The 14674-nt window shown below is 37.8% G+C and overlaps 1 protein-coding gene across 2 annotated transcripts in view; it reads right to left on the bottom strand.

Moving 5' to 3' along the window:
- SYBU (syntabulin) overlaps window positions 1-14674 on the bottom strand; it is a 126280-nt gene that overhangs the window by 109217 nt on the left and 2389 nt on the right. The window contains exon 2 of one of the 2 annotated variants that reach the window (XM_030884909.2): window positions 920-1020. The exons of the other annotated variant lie outside the window; for it this stretch is intronic. The gene's annotated coding sequence lies outside the window, so the exon portion shown is untranslated. The remainder of the gene's footprint in view (window positions 1-919; window positions 1021-14674) is intronic. 2 annotated transcript variants of the gene reach the window in all.

Genomic DNA, 14674 nt, shown 5'->3' with positions numbered 1-14674 from the left:
ATTATTTTCATTGCTACTTCATCACTGTAATTTTGCTACTATTATGAATCAGGTGACCCCTGTGAAAGGGTCGATCGTCCCCCAAAGGAGTTGTGACCCACAGGTTGAGAATCACTGATTTAAACCATCAACTAGCATCCTGTTCTTTCAGACCATTTCTGAGAACCCTCAAATTCACTGCCGTCTACTAGTTTCTGACTCACAGTAATCCCACAGGGCAGGATAGAACTGCCATCCTGGGTTTCAGAGACCATTCATTTTGAGAGGAGTAGAGAGCCTCATCTTCTTCCTGATGGTCAGCAAGTGGTTTCGAACTGCTGATCTTGACATTAGTAGCATAACTTGTAAACACTACACCAGAGGTTCTCCACATGAATGTGATTAGCTGAAAAATCGAATTCATCTTCATTTTCAAGTGTATTTTTGTGACAAATCCTAAATTTGTGCATTTAATCCAATGACATGCATTTAGGTACAAATGGATTTAAAGTTAATTCCCGTATTAAATAGTGACGTACTCATGAAAGGAAACACATTGCGAACAGACATTGAGATTTTTCAAAATTGTAGCAACACAGGCTTATTTCTCTGAATTATGTATCTACCTCATGAATCAATAGATTCATGAAATTAGAGTTATTTATTGGTTCTGGCATAAACAGCTATACAATCTGAGTGAATAACTGACAGTATGCACTATTATTATGTAAAGCATATTGATGTGTTGCTTTTCAAGTGAAAAATACCTTGTTGTCATTTCTGATTTATCATATCAGTTTTCATTCAAACAAGTAAGTTCTGGAGTGTAAATAAGAGAAACATGGATTCGCTTACACCCACGAAAAGCTTCCTCGGGTTGGTTCTGGCCCTGGCCAGCCCATTCACGAAAAATGCAAAGCAGCCGGAAGCAAATACTCACACGTGTTCATTGATCGCAGAGTTCCCACCTGAAGGACAGTTATTTGTGACTTGATTTTAGCTGTCTTTGTGCAATTAATATTGACTGAGTCTGGATCCTGGCTACAAATGAAACACATGGAAAATCCAGTCACAGATGTCTAGATCAAGCCCTTTAAATCTCTAATAACTGATGAATGTTCACCACACTCACATTTATTTTTAGTGTTAATGTAGAAGCTTAGAGGGTTTAGTTCAAACCAAAGCAACTATGGGTAGCGGCAACAGAATTATGAACAGAATTCTATAAATGGATGAATAAATGAGTTATTGTAGAAAATATCTTATGCTTTATTATTTTGTCAATAACTATTACCATCATACATCAATATTGCAATACAAATTTCAAAACAGAATAGTAAGTAGGTTAGATTCTACTTTATTGAAATTTCAAATATCATAATTTTAATACTTATCTAAAGGAAATTCTAGCATAATTCAACTTAATAGCATTATCTTATATATTATAGATTTAAAAATAATTTTCATATATACTAGCTCATTTGATTTCTAAATTTCTCCTGATACGTACTTCAAGAGTTTTCCTATAATACTTGTTACATAGGTCTATTGCGGGCAGTTTTGTTTTGGTTCGCATTTTAAAATAAAGATATAGATGGGAGTGTGCTTCTATAGTGTAACTTAAAAGACATTCACAGTATGTCTGCTAGAGTTTCAGTTTTTACCAATTAACCCTGATTCTTCCCTTTTCTCCCTTCCTTTAATCTCCTTTATTCTCCCCCCTCTCTCCTCTTTTTCTCTCTTCCATTCATTGATTCTGTTTCATAAAAATGTGACTTGCCTATTTGGTTTCTATAGTCATTCTTTTTCGTGAAGTAAGGCTATACAATTTTGGAATTTTCTGGCAAGTTCCGTGGGAATACTGACAGAATATAAGCCTTGATGAGTTAAATTCTGATTATAATTCCATTATAAAAATTGCTTCAATAGCAGAAATACCTATACAGTATGTTCATTTTGTATGCTTTCCTGCATTTCCTCCAAAAAAACAAGAGAGTGAAAGAGAGAGTTAAGGCAGCGCCGTAATCGTCTATCATAATAGGACAGTGAACATATTTTGATATCTTCCTCCTCTCTTCTTTCCTTTCTACCTTCTTCACTCCCTCACGTTAACCCTCTTCCTTCTTTTCCTGACATAAATGAGCGTTCTTCAAAAAGTTCACGGGAAAATGCAATCAAAAGATAATGGAATTCTTCTGCAAACTTCTGAAGCCTCCTTGTATAGTTCTGGGAATATGATGTAATTATTGTCTCTTTATCTTAAAGAGAAAGAGAGAGAACAAGAATGCTTGCTTCACTCTCTTCGATATCAAAGGAAACTCCAATGCTGACTGCCTCCTTTTTGTGCTCACACGTGTTCTGCTGAAGGCAGGGCGGAGGCAGCCCCTCACAAATGAGGAATCCTCTCAGTGAAGGGATTTGCTCTTTACAATTTATCGCATAGTCATCATGTATGAATAGCTGGACTGCAAAGCATTAAAATCAAGGAACTGTGCAATGTTGAGATCCCCAAATCCCCCTGCCAGGATAATTCTTTTTGATACGGTGAACTCAATCTCCTTTATTTTTCACACCACAACATGATCATGTGGTTTAGGGAAGTTAGCGGGTTATATAATTCAAGATGGTATCCAATTTACATGTAGAAACTCATTCTTTACAACAATGTCCTATGAAGTTAGAGACTAATTTGATAAACATTTTCTGAGTTTTTTTCTCTTTTCTTCTTATGGGTGTGGCTTAGTGTTTTCTTTAAAATAGAGGAAGGCTATGTGAGTACATATTTCATAAGCTTCTCATACATTATTCATGCTATGCAAGATAGAAGGGATACATACTCACTGAGCCTTCTCTCAGATGTGTCCTCTGAGATGTACAATCAGCCTAAGCCTCAAAGGATCATTCAGAGTGGGGCTAGAGGGAAACTCAAGGAAGAAGGCAGATGGCCCTTCTCAGGCATATTTTTATAGTGATGCCCGGGGTACCAAATGCCACTGGGATGTAAATTCAACCACCTGAATAAGGCCAGTAGAACTTTACCCTAAAGTAATCTGAGTGATAACCACATTTGAGAAGTTACAGATTCGTTTTCTTCCATGCATTTCAGAAACACTGTTTATTGAAATAGAAAAATAAAAATAATCATTGGTACATTTTTGAAGGGTCCATGCTTTTTCTTTCTTTCTTTTGTACATGCTTCTTGCAAGAAGGTTCAGCTGATTAGGGGCTAGGAATTAATTAATGTGCTGTATATATGTTATGAATATTTAATTATTCCTCCCCTACTTGAATTAGAGATGAGTTAGTGGAAACATTTTTTTCAACCACATTTGCACATTTATTGCCCTCATCATTCTCAAAACATTTGCTTTCTACTTGAGCCCTTGGTATCAGCTCCTCCTTTTTCCCCCTCCCTCCCCTCTATCCCCAGGCCCCCCCCATGAACCCTTGATAATTTGTAAATTATTATTATTATTTTGTCATGTCTTATACTGTCCAATGTCTCCCTCCACCCACTCTTCTGTTGTCCGTCCCCCAGGGAAGGGGTTATATGTAGATCCTTGTGATCGGTTCCCCTTTAGTAAAAACATTTTTAAAAGCTCACTTATGAAGGCACAGTGAATTTATAAAGCAGGTGCTAAAATTCATGGTGTTTTGAGAGGGCAGGGATGAAATCATGTTCCTTAATATCAGGTTATGTTTATCTTTGTCCATTTGTTTCAGTAAAAAGTGAAATATTGAAAAGAAACAGATACAATTAAACTGCAGAAGCAACCTCTTCTCCATCCTCATTTCTGTATATAGCGTAGAGAGTTTTAGTTGCTGACTTAGGAAAAACTCCGAACCAACAACGACCACCCTTAATTTCATGTAATTGGCTGTCACTGTGAGAACGAATATAGCAAATGCAAGTCATTTTAAGCTTAATAAGCTGCAGTTGAGGACCTTGGAATCTGGGACCTCCATGTGAGGGACAATAGTCTAATCCCAATTTCACTATATGGCATAAAGTGTTTTATGCCCCAAATATAAATAAGCAGGAATTCAAATGTAGTAGAAAAAACCCCTACCATTGTCTGTGCTGAGAGTCATAGCTTGATGAACAGAGGCTATGTAATTAAAAGATGACTTGGGCCACGTCGGAAGAGCATGACTGCTAACTGGTTCCACAGAGAAAATGTTTATGGTGATAGGCGACCTAATTTTTAGAAATAATCATCAGTTTATTTCCATAGATTTATGTATAATCAACAGCTCCTGCTCCTTTAATTTCTGCATTCTAGACAGGGAGTGGCTGTCTCAGCTCCACAGGCACTGCCCCTGCCCCCAAAACAAAACCAGAAAAAAACCCTCAAAACAAAGATTTCAACATTTGTCTTCTAAGTCAAAGGAACATTTCAGAAAAGAAAGGATTTCAAAGGGCATTTTACTAAATTTCTGAAAAAAACAGATAAAACTGCCTGAACTTCTCAGACTTCCTTTGTTCCCCTCTGATGACAGTAAGCCTGCGGCTGCCACATTTCTTTGGAATTCATGGTCCAAGTTGTATGTTCCTCAATCCACAATTGTTGATCAGGTAATACATCTCCAGTATTGCTTTACACTGTGAGTCCATTCTCAGAATTTTGTTGACATTTCTGGTGTCAGGGATTCCCTAGGTAGCCGCTGTGATCCCAGATCAATGCCTGCTTCAGTATCAAGCGGAGCTGACCGCACTCCATAGTCTCGGCTTTATATTGAGGTTGCTCAGGTGAAAACAAACAAACAAACAAACAAGCAAACAACCCGTCTTAGAATCTGAGCCCCGCGCCTTGTGTAGCAGTTCTTCTAATCATTGCTGTTTGCATTTCTGTTTCGAATTGTTGACATTGGAAGTGCTGCCTGGTGGGCGGTGGGAACTCTAATCATCATTGGGAGTTTCGTGAATCTTGGCATGTAGGACTGTCTCAGAAAACAACTGATTTATTAGTGGAAAGCTGCCTTGTGACATGGCCAAGAATTGTGGGTCTAAGTCTTGTGTGTACTTGGATTTTGGCTTGAGCTCTCAAATGACAGTTTGTTAAATGCGTGGCCAATTTAGGATATTTTCCAATAAGCGGGACGAGTATATTTAAAGTCTAAAATAAGAAACTAGGTCTGTAGCTGGCAAAATGAAATAAAGTCAGAAAAAATGAAACCAGGTGTCATGTGATTGTGACAAAGGAACCCTGGAGTCTTTAAATTGCGAAAAAGATGTGGCCACAGGTCTCTAGATCAAGCATCTTAGGTGCCCTGAGAGAAAGCACCTGCACAAAGGATGAGCTGAGGGGACGGGAGCACCAGCCTCCCCACCGACTGCAAGCAAACTCATGCAATGGAGGGACGCTGCAGAACAGCACACTGACCAAGTCCTGTGGCTGACTGCCTGCTAGCTACTTTTTTTTTGACTCAGGGAAACTAAAGTTCCATTTAAGAGAATAAGATTCTGAACATCCTTGAAAAGGGAGCCTGGTGGTCCTCCCTACCAGGATGTTGGTTTGTGTTCATAAATACTATATACCGAATATACACCGCAATTTAGAAGTTCAGTGATCATTTGGAAACACGTGTTCCCATTTGCAGGTTTGTTTTTGTGTGTGTGAGGACTTTTGTTTAATCCTCAGTTTTAGTTTGAATACAATTCCTCTACTTGAGACTCTGGCAAATAATTGAGTTTATTTCAGACCTGTTTTTCTGCTGAACTGACTCAATCTCATCTAGATTGCGATGTGTGTACACTTTTAAGAAGCTGGGCTCCCATAGTGTGTCTGTTTTGGTGATCAGTGTGAGCCTGAGTTTTGAGGTAGTCTCACAGGGCTGTGACCTTTTGCGAGTTTTACGTGCTGTTTCTTGTCCCCGTCTTATACGTTAGGCTTTCAGTAGCCACATTAAGAAAATTTTCTGTAAATTTTACATAAATGTGTCCTTTATGTGTACTTAAAAAGTGGACTATTTATTTCGATTGATATAATAAAGCCTTAAAAAGGAAAAATTATGCTAGGTTGCTTCTCTAAAGGATCCTACAGAGCATGCAAAAGATAGTTATCAACATGTTATCATTTCATACTTCCACATGTATTATTCTCTTTCTCACTGTCAGCGAGTCCATGCTGACTCACAGCACCTCCCTGTGGGTTTCGGAGACTGTAACTGCTTTACTGGAGTAGAAAGCCCGGTCCTTCTCCAGCAGAGCTGCTGCGGAGTTTTTGAACTACCGCGCATATGGATCGAAGCCCAACACCTAACCACTATGCCACCAGGGCTCCATACATGATATTATCAGATCAAAATAGTCCTTCAAAGAATTTACTTGGGTCAATTTAATAATAAATAAGCACTTACACAAATGAAATCGTCTGAGCACTCCTAGGAATTACTGAAAATGGTCCTGTTCTGAAAAGGGTTTTTGCATTTATACTAGCATGAAAGCAAATTCTTAAAAGCAAAAGTGTTCTAAGAAACAATCTAGAAATTACATGAAATATGCTTTATTTGGAGAAAATGAGTACTTTTTATTAATTGCAGAATTAGAACAATTTACTGCTTGTCTTTCAAAATACCTACCCAACTTAAATATGTATGAATAAATTGACATTAACCAATTCTTTCTTGATAATGAGCCTCTGAGACCTATACCACTCTAGAGAGTTTTTGAAAAGACCTCTCCCAACCTGTAAATGCCTTCTTAAGACAAAAGAAATAAGATACCGTATATACTCAAGTGTAAGCTGACCCGGATATCAGCCGAGGCACCTAATTTTACCATAAAAACTGCATTAAAATGTGCTAAAACACTTGGCTTATACATGAATATATATGGTAAACTAACGTGTACATTAATGAAGTCCAAAATAAGACAAATGCTATCATCCAGTTTCTGGAAATTGGGTCACCATCATTGAAAATCAAAACACCAAGAAACATAAAAAAAAACCAAACCCAACTATGGTTAGATTGAGAACATATAAGGAATAGTGAAGGTTTGTAGCTCCAACTTAAGAATAATTAGTTCTTACAACATGGCCTTGCTTGATACCCACCTTCATGAAATGATCACTGAAGATAAAACAAGGGTGGTGAAGAAAGTAGATGGTACCTGGCAATCAACAAAAATAGTGTCTGGGGTCTTAAACGCTCGCATTCAAACAACCAGCTCTCTAAGTGAGGAATCAACTGAGTCCACCCAGAAGAAGCCCACCACGTTCTGTGATCCAAAGATGACTACAAAATTCAAATATGGTGAAGAGAAAAATATCTGAGCTAAAATTAAGAACACCAGATTTGTAGAAGGCTATGTATGGAGGACAGTGGGAGCCCAAAACCCATCTGCAAAGTACATAATCAGACCAAGCCACTGGCAGATCCACTCTAGCCAAAGGCAAGAGTCGGAAACAGCCCTACTAACAGGCAGAGACCATTGTAATCTTGATTATGCTGGATCGAACTCAATACTGGCCAGTTGACTTCCCATAGACATGACCTGAATTTGTACTGGGTGCAAGAAGCTCCTAGTTGCTCCATGACAGGCATTTCTTCCATAGTTTTGTGAATGTTGATAGGGGTCTTCTCCCACTGACACATTTGCATTTTTGTCTTTAAAACAATGAAATCTTATCCTTAACAACTTAGTGTGAGCTGTTGTTCATTGTTTTTCCTGTGAGGTTTCCCAGCTGTGAAGCACAGGAGGAGTAGATAAGTAATGATAATAACTGATACAAAGTGTTATAGGGAATACAAGGGTGAGGGATGGTCGTTAGGGAGGGAAAGAGGATTTCGGGAGTAAATAATGAAAGGGTGAGAGGGGAGGGAGCACTAGAACTGATCATGATTGCACAACTCATTTTAAAGGTGATTCAACCGTAGGGAAAGTGGGGGATTGGGGGAGGAGGGAATGCTCTAAGATCAATGATGCAGTGATTGTACAATTCCCCTTTATATGATTGAACCATTGAATTATGTAAATTTTTAAAATCGTTTTATTAGGGGCTCATACAACTCTTATCACAATTCATACATACGTCAATTGTGTAAAGCACATTTGTACATTCATTGCCCTCATCATTCTCAAAACATTTCCTCTCCACTTAAGCCCCCAGCATTAGGTCCTCATTTTTCCCCTCCCTCCCCGCTCCCCTCTCCCTCATAATTTATAAATTATTATTTTGTCATATCTTGCCCTGTCCGATGTCTCCCTTCACCCACTTTACTGTTGTCCATCCCCCAGGAACATATAATTCCTTGTAATTGGTTCCCTCTTTCCAACCCACTCTCTCTCTACCCTCCCAGTAAAGGAATTATGTAAATTATATGCCAATAAAACTGTTAAAAAAAAGAAATAGTAAGGTTTGAATGGCAATATGAACTATTTAGCCATAATTTACTCCAACAGTGATTACGATTTATGATACATTGACTTAAATTAATTTCCAAGTTTTCTAGGTAACCTACTGATATTGAGTTCATTCATTACAATCTTACATTTTTATGCTTAAGACAAAAATCCCCACCGCTATAGAGTCGATTCTGATTCAGAGCAACCTCACAAGGACAAAGTAGAAATGTGCCTTTGGGTTTTTGAGATTTTAAACCTCTACTGGAGCAGGACAGCCTCATCTTTCTCCTGCAGAGTAGGTGTTGGGTTCGAACTGCTGACTTTGTGGTCAGTCGATGAATGTGCAATACATTACACCACCAGGGGACCTTCCACAGAGAAAGGATGTGTCTGTATGTGTGTGTTTTCATTTTTACTACTTGAAAGGTTGTATTATAAAAGATATGTAACAAGGGCTCAAAACTCAAATTCACTGCCATTGAGTTGACTGTAACTCAACCCTACAGGGCAGAGTAGAATTGCCAAGACACTAAATCTTTACAGGAGTAGAAAGTTCTCTCTTTCTCCTGCACTGCGGCTGGTGGTTTTCAACTGCTGATATTGCAATTAGCAGCCCCCCACACAACCCACTATGTCATCAGCACTCGTTTAACAAAGACAGGACATTTAAAAGGTTTAATAAAAAGCAATTTAGTTGTTATGGTTAAAATCCTTATTTGCTGTGGCTGAAAATTTGAATGGGTAGTTTATGAGAATTTGTAAGAGCTTCAATGTCAAATAGCATATAAGGCAAGTAATTGGGTTTCTTACTATTAAGGCAACAAATTTTTCTTTGATTATTGGGTACAAGAAGTAATTTTATACTTTGGGCAATTTGCCCCAGTGGCAGTGGTTCAACAAAATAAATTCCTGAGTCAGAAACTAAGCTGCCCAGCTTTGGAAAAATTTATAGCTTTTACATTTAAAGATCTTTGGTTAAATAATTCAAGTACAGTATGGTTTCTGAACTCAATTTGTTGCAAATTTGTCTTGAACCCCCCAAAAGTTAGAGAATTGAATGTATATTTACCAAAAGAAATAATGGAAAACCAAATAATTGGCTCTGAGGTCCCCATGTCAAATCACACTTATAAATTCATTTTTCCAGGATTTGAAATTACTATAAAAACTTTGAGCCTTCTCGCATATCATTGTCTTGGCTAGACTACTGCCACCCAGTTGTTTGGTTTACCCAAATTAACAGTACTTTTCAACTTCTTTGATGGTCTCCGTGTCTGCTTCACGGTTAATGATTTCACACCTTTTCATTTTTCCCTCTAAAATGTTGATAATATCGACGTAGCCATGTATTCAGCTGCCAAATCAGACAAGTGGTGACCCGATTCAAATTTTGCAATGATTTCTTTAACTCTATCGGTTCTCACAGTTTTCCTCTTAGCTTTACTGCTGGTAACTTTCTTTGAAGCCATGGCTATGATATTTTATGAAAATAAAACCTACACACACAAAGCAGTGATGAAAGTTTTCACATACTACACAAGCAAGAGCGGCACTTATTCTGCAGCTTCACCCTTTTGTGTCTGAGGGGAGACTAGATATGGGACTCACGGTTGGCCCATATACATTTTTTCAAGTCAGATTTTCAGTTCTACGATCAAGCAAAGTTTTGAACACTCGGCAGATATTTTTCAGACTTTGCTGTTGGAGTCGTGGAGTGTCCAAACTTGCAGCCACTCGACAACCGAGGCATCGCTGTATTTCCTCTTGGTAACACAATAAACTCATAACAACTTTGAAGTTTCATGATAAGGCACAAAAGATTTATTTCTGTTTTATAAAGAGAAAAGTACTAAAAAAGATGTATTCAATATGTAATGAATTACACAAAATGCTTTGTCAAATCAGAAGTATAGAATTTTCTTTGAATTGTGTCAGTAGCATTTAATTTATATTAAACAACAAGCACATAATATTATGTCATACTTTTATTATCTCATTTGCCAACTTGGCTTCCTTTTAATTGACTATCATCAAAGCCAATGGTTTTAACTAGGGAATTCACATTGTTTACTTACAGAGTTGTATTTTTTCAAGTTTTTTTATGGTGAACTAAGATCATCAGTTTAATATGAACAATTCACGCAGATTTTATTTAAACTCACCCATTGCAATTACTCAGAAAGTTTTTATCACTATTTTTAGATGTTTAGGAACTTGATAGCCTTGAAAAAAATATATATATTGAATATTCAGTATTAAGACTCAAGATTATTATTTGAAGCTCTTTGAAAATAAGGTCAATCATGTTTAAATTTATTTTTGCCTAGAGTTTTTTATTTCACTGATTGGCTTTGCACTTTACTGGCTTTGCATTCCTTCGGTAATTAATTATTATCTTTCACTTTACAAATTATTATAAGTTAAGCATGGCCAGTTTACAGTTGAGGTCTGCAGTTACGTTTTACTTTCCTGATTCACTGAAAATGCTTGACTGAAATATTCCAGCAAAATAGACCATACCTGACTTATGAAAACGACTATAATATTTTGAATGTGGATATCATTAGACTGAATCAAGATTTTTAGAACTCTTATGTAGAACCTGACAAAAGTTTTCAGACTATTGTTGATCCAGAATTACATAGAATTAAACTTTATTACATAAGACTGAGTAAATTAAAAGAATTATTATTAAGGTTTATATGAGAATATTTCTGATGCTTAATATTTTATTTTCTAGATATAAAAAAACTCCACTCCATCACCATTTATCACCTTTTTAATGTAAGAATCAGCTATTTTGGTAACTAAAAATACTATGTTGGTGACAAAAGAATTATTATTAAGGTTTATATGAGAATATTTCTGATGCTTAATATTTTATTTTCTAGATATAAAAAAACTCCACTCCATCACCATTTATCACCTTTTTAATGTAAGAATCAGCTATTTTGGTAACTAAAAATACTATGTTGGTGACAAAATATTCTATGGTAAGGATTTTTCTCATCCACTGATGTTAGTCATTTGATTAGCCCAAAGCACTTGGTTATGCATTTCTAACCTCTGGTCTCGGCTCCCATCTGGAATGGACTGAGGTTGAACAACAGCTTCCAGTTGCCACCCTACCTTTAAAAGCTTGTTGGTACAGGCCTATATTTTAATGGTCTGATCATTTAGCTTCCTTTTAAAGTTTGTACCACAAATAGGATTAGTAGATGTTATGATACATGTCAAAGTTCCAACAAAATACACTCGGAGTGCTTTAAGTTATTCTACACATGGACCCTTAGAAATAAATAGTAAATGACTATGATGTTCTCAACGAAAGGACCTCTACATCCTTAACTACTACACCAAAGGCACCTGTGCCATTAGTAAAACCGATCGTTGTGTTTATACTCCTGATAATAGTGCAATTATCACTCACTATGTTTCTTATATTCAACATATACTGTCAAATTTCAACAATCTTCTAATATTTTATTTTTATTCTGCTTTGGATTTTGTTTATTAAAAGATCATTTTATTGGGGACTCTTTCTTATAACGACCCATACATCAATTGTATCAAGCACATTTGTACATAGGTTGTCACCGTTATTTTCTAAACTTTTACTATTTGAGTCCTTGGTATCATCTCCTCGTTTTCCCTCCCTCCACACCCCCGCCCTCATGATCCCTTGATAAATTATAATTTATTATCATTTTCATATCTTACACCGACCACTGTCTCCCTTTTCCCATGGTTTTTGTTGTTCATCCCGTTGGTGTGTGTGTTTATGTGTGGATCATTGTAATCGGTTCCTCCTTCCTCTCACCACCTTCCTGCTACCCTCCTGGTATTGTTATTCCCATTCCTGTTCCTGGATTCCATGTGTCGTGAGCTCTTATGCCTTATCTGTACCTGTGCACATGCTCCAGTCTAGCTGCAGTGAAAGGCAGAACTGGGGTCATGACAGTGGGGAGTGAGGAAGCCTCAAGGAACCAAAGGATATTGTGTTTCATTGATGCTATAATGTGCCCTGGTTGACCCATCCCTTGCTTGTGACACTTCTGTGAGAGGATGTCCCATTGTGTACAGATTTTAGGGCTCTGCTCTAACCCCCCACCTGTCCTTATTCTCAACAATAAGGACAGGTGGGGGGTTTGTTTGTTTGTTTATTTGCTTTGGGTCTTCTGATGCCTGTTACCTGATCCTGTTGACGCCTCATGATCGCACAGGATGGTGTGCTTATTCCAAGTGGGCTTGTTGCTTCTCTGCTAGATGGCCGCTTATTTAACTTCAAGCCTTTAAGACCCCAGATGCTATGTCTTTTGATAACCAGGAACCATCCACTTTCTTTACCACATTTGCTTATGCACCCATTTTGTCTTCAGTGATTGTGCCAGAGTGTGAGCATCACAGAATGGGAGGTTGTTAAAACAAAGTGTTCTTGTGTTGAGGCAGGCCTGAAGCAGAGACCCAGAGTCCATCTACTACCTCATGTATTGCCATATAAATATATGTACATTGGCCAAGACTTCTATTTTTATGAATTATGTATTTACATATGTACACACCTATGTTTACACCTCTATCCATAGGTTTACTTCCTAGATATTTCCTGTTTCCTTTTACTTTCTTCCTGCCCCAACAGTATGCTCACCCTTCTTCTGCCTCTTAGTAATTCCTCTCAGCTAGATTGCTGTTGCTCTAAACCCCCCAGCATCTCTACATCCTCCTCGTCAATTTTAATACCCTATTTGTTCCCATCTATGGCATTGTTTGCTCTCCTCTCCCGTCTCCTCCCCGCAAGTCCCTCCGGAACCATCGGTCCCATTGCTTTCTCCTCCAGCTTGCTTCCTATGCCTATCTTATATAGGTAGGCAAAACCAACAATTACAGAGAGAAAGCAAAAAGAAAACAAAAAATGAAATAAAAAGAGTAAAAAGAACAGAAAAAGATAATAACTAGGAACAAACAAACAAACCCAAAGCATACATAATTCCAGTCTGTTCACTGACCTTTATGACTATCTCCCCAATGGTCCTGGGGGAATTCCACGACCTTCCCCTCCCAGCCTGAAGTCAATTTTGGGGCTCCTCAGGGGCTTTGTGGCTTTGCTTTGCTCCCATTGCTGACCTGTTACATTCCCTTCTTGGTTCATCCAGCTGTGGGGGGTTCAGACTGGAGGGCTCCCTGCCATGTGTCCTCTGTCGTGGTATGCTTCAGCGAGGGGAATTCATGTCTTGAACTGTTGTCGGCCCTGCAGACCTCTCTGTGCCTTAGCAGCTCCATACAGGGACATCATCCTGTGGGCTTGGTGTGCCGATAGGGGGTCTGCACCCTCACTCTCTCCTTTTCGTTCTTGGTTTGCTTCCCGGTGGACATGGTGTGGCATACCGGCCCTTTTCCCCAACCTGTAGTTTTAGTGCTGTCCTCTGTAGCACATACGTCTAGGGAAGGGGTCAGTTTGGCTCTGATTGGGGCTTCCCTTGTTGACTGATATTTTAAATGACTGTTTTAACTCTTAGAGTGGATAATGGAGGAAAATATTAATTTACCTTAGATTGTTTGTATTCATCTTTGAATCTATTTTTATAACTATAAGTGTTATTTTACTAATGAACTATAGTATTATATTTACATAAAATAAATATAGTATATTTCTATAAAATGTTGTATATCAAAATCTACACACCTTACAGGTAAACTGATGTAATTACTTGTGCTTTTCTACAACAGAATAAATAAATAATGTATAAATCTTCAACCTTTGATGTACAGATATCAGCTAATATTCTGTACTGATTGATATACAAGGCTAACGAAGGAGTTTCTCAAATTCTCAAACGAAGGAGTTGCCCAAACCTTCCACTAATAAATCTCCAAAATGACTCACCCTGAAGATGAAGCCTAATAGCACTGAAAGGTGAAGAAAGTAATGAAGTGAAATAACCTATGAGAGGCTTGATTAAAAGGAGGAAGATGTGGCTCTGGACGCTGAAACTAACACAAGATCCTTTATGCTTGTTAAAGAGTGTGGAGACTAAAAGGTTTCCACAGGCCAAAAGTTTAAGATAAGTGACCGAACTTTTAAAAAGTAGTAATTAGCTTGTTTCTGTAGATCCATGTCTAATCAATAATTTCTGCTCTTCAACCTCTGCATTCAGAAAGACATAGGCCTGGTGCTATGCCTCCTATTAGCAAACGTGGACCCCTAGGTTCACCCAACCCTACAAAGAACCTTACAAAAAACCCAAAAGTTTGCAACATTCATCTTCTTAAGCAAATTAACATTTCAGAGAAAGAAAGGATTTCAAAGGGCACTTAGTGAACTATAAAAACTGGCTGGAAGAGGGT

Source organism: Echinops telfairi, unplaced genomic scaffold (assembly GCF_000313985.2).
Source record: "Echinops telfairi isolate 266 unplaced genomic scaffold, ASM31398v2 ScPeMD7_1;HRSCAF=3_0, whole genome shotgun sequence".
NCBI classification, from domain to species: domain Eukaryota; kingdom Metazoa; phylum Chordata; class Mammalia; order Afrosoricida; family Tenrecidae; genus Echinops; species Echinops telfairi.
Note: the sequence above shows the minus strand (reverse complement) of the source record. Positions and strands in the feature narration are given on the sequence as shown.